Source organism: Loxodonta africana, chromosome 2, assembly GCF_030014295.1.
Source record: "Loxodonta africana isolate mLoxAfr1 chromosome 2, mLoxAfr1.hap2, whole genome shotgun sequence".
NCBI classification, from domain to species: Eukaryota; Metazoa; Chordata; class Mammalia; order Proboscidea; family Elephantidae; genus Loxodonta; species Loxodonta africana.
The window spans coordinates 62,887,575-62,902,449 of NC_087343.1; positions in this window are offsets into that span (position 1 = coordinate 62,887,575).

Consider the following 14,875-nt stretch of genomic DNA (forward strand, 5'->3'; position numbering starts at 1 on the left):
TGCAAACCAAGAAAGTTTACAAATTATAAGAACTAAGGAAAGATCCCCCCACATGTCTGTCAGTTTGTTGTACTGTGGGGGCTTGCATGTTGCTGTGATGCTGGAAGCTATGTGAAGAGGACTTGAAACACTTACTAATGAAGATCAAAGACCACAGCCTTCAGTATGGATTATGCCTCAACATAAAGAAAACAAAAATCCTCACAACTGGACCAATAAGCAACATCATGATAAATGGAGAAAAGACTGAAGTTGTCAAGGATTTGCTTTTACTTGGATCCACAGTCAACACCCACGGAAGCAGCAGTCAAGAAATCGAAAGACACTTTGCATTGGGCAAACCTGCTGCAAAGGACCTCTTTAAAGTGTTGAAAAGCAAAGATATCACCTTGAAGACTAAGGTGCATCTTACCCAAGCCATGGTATTTTCAATTGCATCACATGCATGCAAAAGCTGGACAATGAATAAGGAAGACCGAAGAAGAATTCATGCCTTGAATTGTGATGTTGGCAAAGAATATTGAATGTGCCATGGACTGCAAAAAGAACGAACAAATCTGTCTTGGAAGAATAACCAGAATGATCCTTAGAAGCAAGGATGGCGAGACTGCATCTTACATACTTCGAACATGTTGTCAGGAGGGATCAGTCCCTGGAGAAGCACATCATGCTTGGTAAAGTACAGTGTCAGCGAAAAAGAGGAAGACCCTCAAGGAGATGGATTGGCACGGTGGCTGCAACAATGGGCTAAAGCATAACAACAACTGTGAGCATGGTGCAGGATCGGGCAGTATTTCGTTCTGTGGTACCTGGGGTTGCTATGAGTCGGAACTGACTGGACGGCACCTAACAACAACAACAACAAGGAAAGCTCTACCCCTGCTCAACAGTGCTGAATACATAGTTCAATGTAATAGAAGCCAGAAACTAGTCAATCAGTTAAGTGTGTGACAAGCCCAACTGAGCTGAGGTTTTAAATTGTTCTGTTTCCACCAAATCATAAGCATTTGCAAATCATTTGCGGTAATAATGAAGGTGATCATGTTTCTGAAAAGCTGGAGCTGCTCCTTTATAATTTTCCTCTTATTGGGCTGCACCAGGTGTGATGCATTCCTTGTAGTCAAAATCACTTCAGAGCCAGTATAAATTAGCATATCCCTCAGCATCTTTTTGCCCTCACCTCTATTCACGGAGCAGAAAAATCAAAAAAGAGGGGTCACTCAATGAAGAGCAAGCCAAAATTAAAAGGGTATTTAAAAATAGAACTCTGGAGAGACGACTGGTGTTGGTAATGGAAATTCTGGAAACTGACACATAACCATAGGCTTAGCAAGGAAAAGGAAGGCATTCGGAAAAGAACATCTGTTGACACTTGAGCTGAAGGGGAAGTCAAGTTTGTAATGGGAGGAGGAGGGAGACATTTCTTACTAATAGAGTTTTGAGAGTTTGAACAAGAAGTCAAAGGTTGGTTTTAAAAATACAAGTGTCTTGGAAAACCAATTACATCCTCTGGTGTCATAAATTCCAATACTAGTACTGCAAATAAAGTCTTGACAAAAATATTCTTCAAGGATTTTATGTATTATCAAACATAAAATGCAATTACTCTTAAGATACACTTACATATGTGGGTGTTTTCCTTAACAGCCTCTAGAATTTACAAAAAAAAAAAAACTCTTTCTAATGGACATTTCAATGTTTCTCTCGTATACCTGTCTGTCTGTAAATGGATAAATGTCTAGAAGGATTTTGCTGTACTGTCAGTAGAAAAGACAAAAAAAAAAAAAAAAACTTCAAATGACAGTGTGACATAGAAAAGTGCAATTACAGCTTTTTGGAATATTTTCAAATTAACTTAATTTCCATTTTATCTCCAGGCCAGCGCCATGAATACAGTGATCTGAGTTTGAAAGAATCTACTTTTGAGTTTAAAGTGTAAATCGTTCATTATTATAGCCACCAGAGTTACTCCATGATCTAATAATTAAAATTAAGTACAGTTTTACGGTATCTTCGAGTTTTCTTTCAGGGGCACCAAAGTGTATTATTTGATTCATCTCTTCACTCAATATTTAAGAGCCTTTTTTTTTTTTATGCATCAGGAACATACATATAGTTCTTCATAACCCTCTGAAATTCTTTCCCATATGAACAGCAAGTTGGCCAGTAGTTAGCTTTAGCCTTGTAGGGGAAAGCATCAACCAACCTAAGTCAGCTCTGTGGGTAAGATCCCTGTCTCTGCCTTGCCAATCAAACCAGAACCTCCGGGGATAGGGTCCAGGAGCAAGCATTTTAGCTTCTCAGGTCTTCTTCCTGTGGTCCAATGTTATGAAGCACTAAGAAAAATCAACAGGAAATAACACAATTCTGTACAGCTTTCCCAAATATGGAGCAAATAACTGCTTTCTTCACCCTCAAGAGTTATCCAGTTCTTTAGGGATAATTACACTTTCCCTTCCACCGGGTCCCTATCCTCGTTCAACCAGGAGTTATTAAGTCTAAAAGTAGCAGTTGTGTTATTTGCATTAAGCTCAACAACTGAGAGTACAAATTTAGCGCTGGAAGAGCTAGTTAAGCCTCGGCAACATTTTGAGAAACGATCCACCAAACCAGCCCACCAAACACACTATGAATGGAGAATTAACCATCAAAGTGGTTTTACTGGTCTTTAGGAATCATCTCCCTTTTTCTTTTCAGGCCATTTCTAATTTCTAATGGTGCCCCATAAGGTGTCCATTCCTCTTGTCGTAACAGTGCAGGAGCATTGCATTAATTTTACTTCTGGTAGAATTGGCAGAGGGACCCTAAAGAACGTGCTTTCCTTGTGGCTATGAGTAAGTCATTTATTCTCTGCACAGGCCAATGTGAGAGGCGGCCTCTAAGATGACCTGCAATTATCCCACCTCTGGTAGCCATGCCTGTATAGTTTTCTACTGCTGCCGTAACAAATTACAACAAACTTAGCAGCTTAGAATAATACCACTTATCATCTGACAGTTCTGTAGGATAGAAGTCCTATACAGATCTCACCAGACTAAAATCAACCTTTGGGGGCTGCAGTCCTTGCTAGAGGCTTTGGCGATAAATCCACCTCCAAGCTCATTCAGATTGTTGGCCCAGTTCTGTACGTTATGGTTATAGCACCGAGTTCCCTGTCAGCCAGGAACAGTCATTATTCCCAGAGGCAAAGGCAGAATCCAGATAAGAGAAACCAACATTACCATAAACTTGGGACTGGCTTATATAAATTGCAGGAGGAAAATCTAAGGTGGCAGTATGTTTGCGCACACTGAGAAGAAAGACATTGCCTTTCCCTTTGGTAGTTGTAGCACTTACTCAGGGAAATGTTTCTCAAAGTGTGATCCATAGAGCCATTCAGGATGGTTGAGCTTCCAAAACTATTGCCCAGAGATAATCTTTAAAACTTAAACCAAAAATATCCCCTGAGTCTTCTTGGAACCAAACAGCAGTTTAGCTTAACTAGTATAGGCTTGCCCTGAGTCCGAATTGACTTGACGGCAGTGGGTTTAGTAAAGCATGCCTGCCTTGAACATTGTGCTCTTTTAAGAACTATCTATATAGGATCAAACTGAGAACAGCAACTCGAAAGGTTAGATAGGAACCTTATTGGGCAGTGAGTTTCTGTTAATGGTGTAGGAACAATTCAGAAAAGGAGAGTAAGAATGGTCGCACAACATGAAGAATATAATGAATCTCACTGAATTGTACAAGTAGAAATTGTTGAACTGGTGTATGTTCTGTTGTATATATTCTCAAAAACAACAACAAAATATGTATATTTTTTTAAAGTGAAGCCCATGGGCCACTTAAATTAGAATCACCTACAATGGTTGTTTAAAGTGCAGGCTCCTAGGCCTTTTTGATTAGAATCATCAGGGAGGAAATATGCCTTACTAATAAGCTTCTCAGATAATATTTATTCCCATAGAAGTTCGACACTGATTGACATGGCGGTTAGGGATGCAGGCTTTGAACAATCTACATTCAAATCTCACCTCTTCCATGTAACTCTGAGGGCATAGAATTTTAGCTGTTTAGTTCATGCAGAATCCCCAGCATTTAGGACAGTGCCTAGCACATACGTGATACTCGAAAAATATTTAATGAATGAATGACCAAGGGGGCAATTGTCTTAAATTCACCAATTTTCTTAGAATAAAAGATTAAAGATGAAAATAGTAACCCTATCTTATAAAATTCTTGTAAGAATTAAATGAGCTAATGTATATACAACAGATACCACTGTGCCTGATAGTTATACAAAATGCACAACATATGTTGGGTGGCTTTGGCACTGGTGTTAATATGGCCACCACATAGATGCTCTGACAGCAGCAATTAGAGGGAACTATTTGCTCTCAGAGAAACCCGGGAGCTAGATAATGTGCTCTATATACGCTTGTTGTTGAAGAGATGCCAGGAGTGAGGACACATTCCACTATTTCAGAAGAAAGTTTTCTTCAGAAGGCCCAAATAATCTTCTTTTCAAGTGAGGATATGACATAGGAAAATATAACTTATGTTCTTATTTATCCTCTGCTGCCTCCTTTTCCCTTTCCTTATTCCTAAAATAAGGAATTTTGATATTTCTGGCCAGAAATTGCTGGATGTTTTATGGCTTCTGACATCAAAGATGTGTCAACTTCACTAAGAACAATTTTGAAAACTTTAAAAATAATTCAGACTTCGCCCCATCAGGAGAAGGGGAGAATGAAGAGAACCAACGATACAATGAAAAGATTAGTCTAAGGACTAATGGACAACAACTACCACAGCCTCCACCAGACTGAATCCAGCACAACTAGATGGTGCCTGGCTACCACCACCAACCGCTCTGACAGGGATCACAATAGAGGGTCCCAGACATAGCTAGAGAAAAATGTAGAACAAAATTCTAACCCACAAAAAAAAGACCAGACACTGGCCTGACAGAGATTGGAGAAACCCTAAGAGTATGGCCCCCAGAAACCCTTTTAGCTCTGTAAGGAAGTTACTCCTGAGGTTCACCCTTCAGCCAAAGATTAGACAGGCCCATAAAACAAAAGGAGATTAAATGGGCACACCAGCCCGGGGGCAGGAATGAGAAGGTAGGAGAGGACAGCAAAGCTGGTAATAGGAAACCCAAGGTTGAGAAGAGAGAGTGTTGACATGTCATGGGGTTGGTAACCAATGTCACAAAACAATACGTGTACTAATTGTTTGATGAAAAGCTAGTTTGTTCTGTAAACCTTGATCTAAACACAATAATAACAACAAAAAAAAGAAAACGTGAGAGGATTCTTACCTATTAAAATAAATAATTCGGGCTGAAAGGTACCCTGTGAATACAAGGAAACAGTGATATTTGGGGAAAAAAAAATAACTTGTGTAATTTAATAACTTCTCTAGAATTAATATATTAGGGACAATGGCATTTAATTTGGTTTACCAAAAACCCCATTGCCATCAAGTCGATTCTGACTCATAGTCACCCTGTAGGACAAAGTAGAACTACTCCATATGGTTTCCAAGGACCACCTGGTGGATTTAAACTGTTGAACTTTTGGTTAGCAGCCATAGCTCTTAACCACTACTCCACCAGGGTTTCCTAATTTGGTTTAGAACTTGATTAATATAGGATATATTCATTATCTCAATTGTGTTACTGGTTTCATGGGTGTGATGATTTTAAGATATATTCGCAATGTTTTTTATACTCCTCCCTTCAAGATGTAGAAGTTAATCCTCTCCCCTTGAGTGCAGGCTGAACTTGGTGACTTGCTTCTGATGAGTTGAATAGAGTGGAAGTGACGATAGCCTTCAGAGGCTAGGTCACAGGAGGCACAGCAGTTTCCTCTTGCTTGCTCTCTCTTGGGTCCCTCATCCTGGAGTAAGTTAGCTCCCATGCCTTAAGGATGCTAAAGTAACCTAAAGCCTACTGTGAACAGCAAGCAAGAAACTGAGGCCTCTTGCCAACAGCCATTAGAGTGTACCATCTTGGAAGCAGACCCTTCAGCCCCAGGCAAGCCTTCAAATGCCTGCATCCCCTGCTGACATCTAACTGGAGCCTCATGAGATAGCCTGAGCCTGAGATACCCAGCTAAACCAGTCCCAAACTCCCAAAGCCGCCAAGTTCAGCCTGTACTTACGGGAAGAGGAATTAAATTCTACATTTTGAAGGGAGAAGTATAAAAGTAATTGTGAACATATTTTAAAATCACCACACCCATGAAACAAGTAACAGAATCTGTGACCTAACAAATGTTTATTGTAAGCCACTGACTTGGGGGATAATTCATTATACAGGAATAAATAATACTACAAAAACCAAACCAAACCCATTGCTGTTGAGTTGATTCTGACTCAAAACATGTGTATATGTATATATTAAAATGTGTCCAGATATACACTTTAAACATGTACAGTTTATTATTTGTCAGTTATAACTCAATAAGGCTAAAAAATATTTTAAAAAACATAATATAAGGTAAAACTAAAATCCTATCACTTATTATTGAAAGGGTATTTGACTCTTTTTACAATTACCAATCTGCAAATTAAAGCTAGCTGTAGAACCGGCTTTTTGAAAAACCAGACCAAATAAAGAAAAAGAATTCCAGGAAAGAGAAATAGGAAAAGAGTGGAATGTTTAATGTTACTGTATCACCTATGCACTAGAACTAAGCATTCAGTCAGAATTGCTGGATTCATACTCCTGTTGGCCTTCAAGGTCTTTTCCTTATTCAGCTCAACAATCCATGATAGGCTAAAACAAAAATGTGAACACTTGACAATTTCTTTCTGACAGTAGTGGAGATGGTTTAAATAAGAACAATAAGTTCCTGATTATGTGAACTAATGGAGGAAAAAAATAGCTCTGAAGTGACTTAGAAAATTCTGTGTGATTTTGAAGGAGAGTAGCAATCAGGAGTCAAGGAGAAATTGCTCCATGGGACAGGACATGTGTCTACCACTTTTATTCCATTTTCCTGGCACCTAACATATATATATATATTTTTACACTCACTTTCCCCCTCTAAGAATTGGCACAATCAGAATCAAGGCAAACCAAGGAGCTTTGGTACAATGCAATTCTAGATAGAAAGAGACTCCACATACCAACCCAGGAGCTATGCTGAAAGCTGATTAATCTTTGCAAAATGAAAGTGATGGCTATCTTGTAGAGAAGACACTTAGGTGCTGAACCATAGTGAGAGCTTCCTTCCACCCTTACCTCATCCACCTTCAATATCTGAATTTTCTTGATCTTCCTTTACCTACACACACATACGTACACACACACGTGCACATCCACACACATCCAGTATTGAAATTGCGTGGACCTGAAAATCTGACAACCCGTGCCAGATTGAGTAAATAGAGTGGTGGCTAGAAAAGGGATAGAACAAAGGTTAAAGGTGAACAAAGGAGCCACAGAGCAAAGGGGAAAGAGAGAAAAGGTCCAAAGGAAAAAGATCCCAAACAGAAAAGTGAAGGCCATGTTGTAGTGCAAGTCTGGATGGAGGAACTAGAGTGAAGGCCTCTATGACCAGTCAGAAGTTTAGAGATCAACTGTACAAAGCAGAGAAACTAAGCCCAAATCTCTACTTCCTGAAGGCCCTGTAATGAGTTGGGATATATGACTCAAGGATGAATTTAAAGAACTTCTTTACACATTTTTCTGAACTCGAAATACATGCTTGACTACTTAACCTGTAACCTCCTGCCATTGAGTCAGATCAGACTCATAGGGAGGACAGAGTAGAACTACCCTATAGGATTTTCAAGGAGCAACTGGTGGATTCAAACTGTCAATATTTTGATTAGCAGCTGTAGCTGTTAACCACTGCACCTCCAGGGCTCCTCTTGATTACCTAATAGCAAATTTTTTTTTAAATAAATTCAATCATACCTCCCTTGAAGATCATAACATAGAGCTTGCGTTTACACTATCAATAGTGCCTGGGAAACAATGTCAGGTATCAGGGAGTTTACAAATCTCTGTGGATAAGTAACTCACAGTGCAACTAATTCACCTGCGATTAAATAGAAGTTGACAATATGGCCACTGACTCTTACTTCTCTGAGAATCTGACAATGGTTGTGAAAAGATCTAAGTTCTTGTTACGTATCAGTCTGAACTACACGTAGCTGTCTTCAATCTGTAAATCCATAGAACATCAATGCTGAAAGGGGCCTTCAGTCCAGCTATCCACCCACCTGTCTAATACACAAGTACCTTTCATGACAATCCCACCAAACGGCCATGTGGGGATACTTCTAGGGTCAAAAAACACATAGTTGCTCAAGGCTGCCCCATGTACTTGAACACCTCTGGTTATCTTGGGAAACGCTGGTGGCGTAGCAGTTAAGTGCTATGGCTGCCAACCAAAAGGTTGGCAGTTGGAATCCACCAGGCGCTCCTTGGAAACTTTATGGGGCAGTTCTACTTTCTTTTAGGGTTGCTATGAGTTTTTTTTTTTTTTATGAGTAGGAATCGACTCAACGGCAACAGGTTTGGTTTTTTGGTTTTGGGTTATCTTAAGCCATTTTGTTCCCAGTTTATCCCCAGACATTTACAACTCATTAACTAAAACAGAAAAAAGCAAAAACTAAATAAATAAAAAAAAACTGTCTAAACATTTTAAATGACTTCTTTCCACTCATCTGTGTACCTTTTCCGTTAATATCTATCAAAAGCAGACTTGGGAAAAATATAAAAATTGTATTTTTTTCCTGTTTCTTACATTGATACACATAATTTTTTTCTCAGTATCCTTGAGTTTTATTATTTTTATGTTGTAATTTGATATACACAAACATGCTTCATTTGATATCATTTGTTTCTGTTTATAAAAGTGACAATATATGCTCATTATTTTAAAATATAGAAAATAACAAAGAAAAATTATTCATACCAGCACCACCTAGAATGCCATCATTACCTCAGATATTTCCCTCATGATTTTTGCTGTATTTATGCCACAATGTATGTGTATAACTTGAATATATAATAAACACATACATATTTTTAAAAATGTATATATATATACATATATACACATCTTTTTAACAGTAATTTTGTATTCTGGTTGTCTTTTTCCACGTATCATCACTATGTTGTGAGCAGTTTCCCAAGTCATCTCCTACCTCATATAGTATAAATACTATAATGTATATGAACAATCCGCTATTATTCATACTTTGATTATTCCTACCTTTCCGGTAGTTAATAATGTTTTGACAAATGTTTCAGCTACAGCTTTGTTCTCTTCTGTCTTCAAGACACATGTGAAAGTAAGAGTTCAACTTCTATGAACATTCCTTTTTTTTTCCTTGAGGGTGATGGACATATTCTATATTTTGTTTAAAATAATTTTTATTGTGCTTTAAGTGAAAGTTTACAAATCAAGTCCGTCTCTCACATATAAACTTATATATACCTTACTGCATACTCCCACTTACTCTCCCCCTAATGAGTCAGCCTGCTCCCTCTTTCCAGTCTCTCCTTTTGTGACCATTTTGCCAGTTTCTAACCCCCTCTACCCTCTCATCTCACCTCCAGACAGGAGATGCCAACATAGTCTCAAGTGTCCACCTAATACAAGTAGCTCACTCCTCATCAGCATCTTTCTCCAACCCATTGTCCAGTCCAATCCATGTCTGATGAGTTGGCTTCGGGAATGGTTCCTGTCCTGGGCCAATAGAAGGCTTGGGAACCATGACCACTGGGATTCTTCTAGTCTCAGCCAGTCCATTAAGTCTGGTCTTTTTATGAGAATTTGGGGTCTGCATCCCACTGTTCTCCTGCTCCCTCAGGGTTTCTCTGTTGTACTCCCTGTCAGGGCAGTCGTCGGTTCTGGCCGGGCACCATCTATTTCCTCTGGTCTCAAGATGATGTAGTCTCTAGTTCTCTATGAACATTCTTGAAGCACTTATTACAAATTACCAAATTGCTTTCCAAAAACACCATGCCAATTTATACCTCATTGATGTGATATAAAAATCCCTGTCTCAACACATTCTTGCCAGGGTTATGAAAGTATTTTAATTGTGCCATTTATTTTTCATGGGTTTCCAAGGCATTTAAAAAAAATTTTTTACCATTCCCACAACAGATTGAAAGCAATTCCTTAAATATAACATTATTATCAAAGATTGCCTGGGGAAAATAGTTGCCAAAGAAAATAAGCAGATCAATCATTTCTTAATCTTGTCAGTGTCTCACTCCCGGCAAACACATTGACTTGAATATATATATTTCTTCCAGAAAAGCAGTGTACAGTGGATCAGATATATCACCCGCCAGTGTAGTACTACAGATCGCTTTCAGAAATACCAAATTCCATCATCGTTTGAAAGGAATGAGTAGCCAAATGATGCTTGACATTTAAACTGGCCCTCTGGAATGAAGTATTTTTCTCCTTAATTACTAGATCTTTCAAACAAAAATTAAGTCTTGGGTAATTTTCCTACCTTATTAGCTTAGAACAACTCTCCTAGTTGATAAGATAGACAAACCCTCACACCCACTATCAAACTATCAAACATGCTATCAGGGCCACAATCTACCTCAATCTATTAGCTCATCAGGCTAATAGGTTGCTGGGAAAGCTGCCATGGAAACAGAGCTTCCATTAGCTGGTCTGCCCTCTCTCCTCCCAGAACCCCTCCCAGGTGTGCAGATGTAGAACCTGCCAATGATTGTAGGCTTTCCTGTCTGTTACTAATGTGGAACTCTACTTCCTAGACCTTACTTTCTGTCTTAGTCATCTAGTGCTGCTATAACAGAAATACCACAAGTGAATGGCTTTAACAAAGAGAAATTTATTCTCTCACAGTCTAGGAGGCCTGAAGTTTGAAGTCAGCTTCCAGCTCCAGGGGAAGGCTTTCTCTGTTGGCTTTGGGGGAAGGTCCTTGTCATCAATCTTCCCTGGTCGAGTAGCTTCTCAGCTCAGCAACCCCAGGTCCAAATGATATACTGTACTGCTGGCTTTTGTTTCTTGATGGTATGTGATCCCCCTGTCTCTCAGCTGGCTTTTGTCTTTTATATCTCAAAAGAGATTGGCTTAAAATACAACCTAATCTTGTAGATTGAGTCCTACCTCATTAATATAAATACTGCTAATCCCACCTCATTAACATCATGGAGATAGGATTTACAACACATAGGAAAATCACATCAGATGACAAAATGGTGGGCAATCACACAATACTGAGAATCGTGGAGCAGCCAAGTTGACACATATTTTGGGGGGACACAATTCAATCCATAACACTGCCTCAGGTCTCCTGTCCCCTAGGACTCTTCTCAATAAGTACGAAATGCCCATCTCTGAATCTCATGCATCAGAATCACCTGTGTGTGTACTGGGGGGTGGGGGTATAAGAGTGGGTGGAGGGCTATTAAAATTACACATTCCCAGGTACAGCCTCAGACCCACTAAGTAGACTCTCCCAACCTGGATGTCAAGAATCCATAATTTTAACAATTTTATTAGGTGAATCTCATAAACAGCAGATTTCAGAACTGCTGAGCTAGATGAGAGCTAGCAAATTGTGCATCATAACAATAATACTAAATTTTCCACAGCATTTACAGTGTGCAAAGTGACTTATCCTGAATTTTCTCGCTGACCCATCGCAGCCAGACTTATGGGATAACTATAGCCTCAAGAGGCTACTAGCATTGCTTGTTTTACATGCATTGCCTTGTATTCTCCGTGAAGTAGGTTCTGATTAGGATTATTTTTCTAGATGGATAACTAAGGCTTAAAAAAAAAAAAAAGACATGATTGTCTAGGATCAGATTCTAGAAGTGAGTTAAAGTTTGAATCCAGACCCTTTAACTCATTCCATGACACAACACAGTCTTGCTAACTTCTGAAATGGACAGAGGCAGGTCTCACCTTTCAGAGTAAGGAAACTTAGCTCTAGAAGGTCCAAGACAAAACCAAGACCCAGCTCCTTTCTGAGTACCTAATGCTTAATTACCTTGACAAAAACATTCTTTAGAGGTAGGTTAAATGTTCTTTTTATTATTTGTAAGGGTGTTCCTGAGGTGCTTGCATTTGGAATTACTTTTCAAACAGCAGAAATAGGTTTGGAATCACTCAGCCATATTCTTCCTAGGTTTTCTTAAAAATAACCTTTCAGTTGAATGAGATATAGACAGAGATTGAGGAATCTATAGCCATAGAAGACTCAAAAGATGATAGAATTCCAACTTTACCCTTATAAACTAACTGTAGCAGAATGTATTTTCCAGAAACAGCCACGGCAATATTTCCAGTCCCACTTACATTTCTAGAACTTTACCATTCACCCATCAAGAGGTAGGGTCTGTGCCCCCTGCCCTGATCCTGGGAAGAATGGTGACTGCTTCAGTCAATAGACTGTGGCAGAAGCTATATGACTTCCAAGCTGGGTCATAAAAAAGGGAGTCAGGTTCTGCCTAGCTCTCTCTTCTTGCGACACTTGCTGTGCACAGTGTGAGGAAGCCCAAGTTAGCCCATGTGTAGATGGGCTGGAACTCCCAGCTGACAGCCAGCACTAACCCCCAGGCATGAAAATGAGCAGGGCTTCAGCTGATTCCAGTCTTGCATCTTTCCAGCTGACACCCTGGACATCTTAGAGCAGAGACATGCCAGTCCAACTCTATCTAGTCTGAATTCCTAACCCACAGAATCTGTGAAGATAAGTACTTTTCACTCCACTAAATGCTGATGTAATTTGTTACATAGCCATAGAAACTGGAATTTTGGCCATAGTCAGCTCCATATTTAGACTCAACTAACATTCAGTATTTTTGAAAAAAAAAAAAAAATCATCTAAACTGAAGTGAAGCGACTTATCAGTGCCTTTCAGACTTTTTCACTCAAAGTATCCCTAGGCAGAGTTGAGAGAACAGGCCCCCCTGTGAATATGGGGATGTAGCCACTACCAACTGCTCTGACTAGGATCACAACTGAGTCCTGGACAGAGTGTGAGAAAATTATAGAACAAAAAACCAAATTCACAAAAAAAGACCAGACTTACTGGTCTGACAGAGTCTGGAGGAACCCGTGAAACTATGGCCCTAAGACACGCTTCTGACCTAGAACTGAAGCCATTCCCAGAGACCACCTCCCAGGCAAGTAATAGACAAGCACATAAGATAAACAATAACACCCGAGAGGAACGTACTTCTTAGAACAATCAATTGTATACGATCGAAAGGGTATTATGTGCCCAATAGCAAAGACGAAAAGACAAGAAGGGATAGAAAATCAGCATGAAAGAAAATGGGGAACCCAGGGCAGAAATGCGGAGAGTGCTGACACATTGTGGGAAATGAAACCAAGGTTACGAAACACTTGATGTACAAACTATTGAATGGGAAACTCATTTGTTCTGTGAACTTTCATCTAATGCACAATAAAAGATAAAATAAAATAATGCTATGTATTCCTTATCAACTTCCCTTTGGTAAGGTTCTAACCACCAACATTTTGGTTAGTAGTTGAGCACTCAACCATCTGTGGCACCCAGGGGCTCCAATATCAGTGGTGGGAAGGCATTCTGAAGGGCAGGTGAATTATTTACATTTCTATCCAATCATGTGAAGGAAGCTGACACTTTGCACAAGGGTAAAGCACAAGTTCGACTGCACCCCAGTAGCTTCTAATATGGAGCAAAAGGAATTTGGGCAATTAGCTAATTTCTCTTCGTTGGCCACCTGGATTGTTCAGAAGGAAACCGTTTTAATTAGCAAAACTCAATCATGTAACTTTTTTTTTTAGTAACCCAGCATGACAGAGAACTACCCCAAAGGGTTTTCTAGGTTGTGATATATATACATATATTTTTAATAATATTTTATTGTCTTTAAAGTGAAAGATTGCACAGCAAATTAGGTTCCCATTTAATAACTTATACATAAATCATTCAGTGATATTGTTTACATTTTTCACAATGTGTCATCATTCTTATTTATTACATTCTGGTTGTACTAGTTCCAATCCTCTAGTTTTCCTTTCCCCTTACCTTCTCATCTCTTCTTTAGAGTAATTTTTGACCATTTGGTCTCCTATACATGATTTTTTAAAGGAGCTCATTACTCAGAGGTGATATTCTTTATTTTATGAGCCAATCTGTTATTTAGCTAAAAAGTGACCTAAAGCGTAATTTCAATTTAAGGTTTAAAGACTATCTCAGGCGAATTATATAACTTTTAAAAATATTTTTCATGCTTTCTAAATTTAATGAGAAACATTCTTGGTGTCAATGTGTATATGAAGGATATAAACAAAACAGCTATATATTAACAAGATGGTGTGATGTGGTATTTATAATTAGTTTTTACTATCCAATCACAGCATGTTTCTTTGATACTGGAAGCTTTGCCACCAGTATTTCAATACTAGCAGGGTCACCTTTGGTGGACAGGCTTCAATGGAGCTTCCAAGTTAGGACAGACTAGGAATAAGGACCTGGTAGTCTACTTCTGAAAAAACTGACCAGTGAAAATCTTATGAATAGCAGCAGAACACTGTCTGGTATAGTGCCAGAAGATGAACTCCTCAGTTCGGAAGACATTCAAAATACAGATAGAGAACAGCAGCCTCCTCAAAGTAGAGTCAATCTCAATGACATGGATGGAGTCAAGCTATCAGAACCTTCATCTGCTGATGTGGCACAACTCAAAATGACAAGAAAGAGCTGTAAACATCCATTAATAATCGGAATATGAAATGTATGAAGTATGAATCTAGGAAAATTGAAAATTGTCAAAAATAAAGTGGAATGCATAAACATTGATATCCTAGGCATTACTGAGCTGCAATAGACTGGTACTGGCCATTTTGAATCAGAAAATCATATGGTCTACTACATC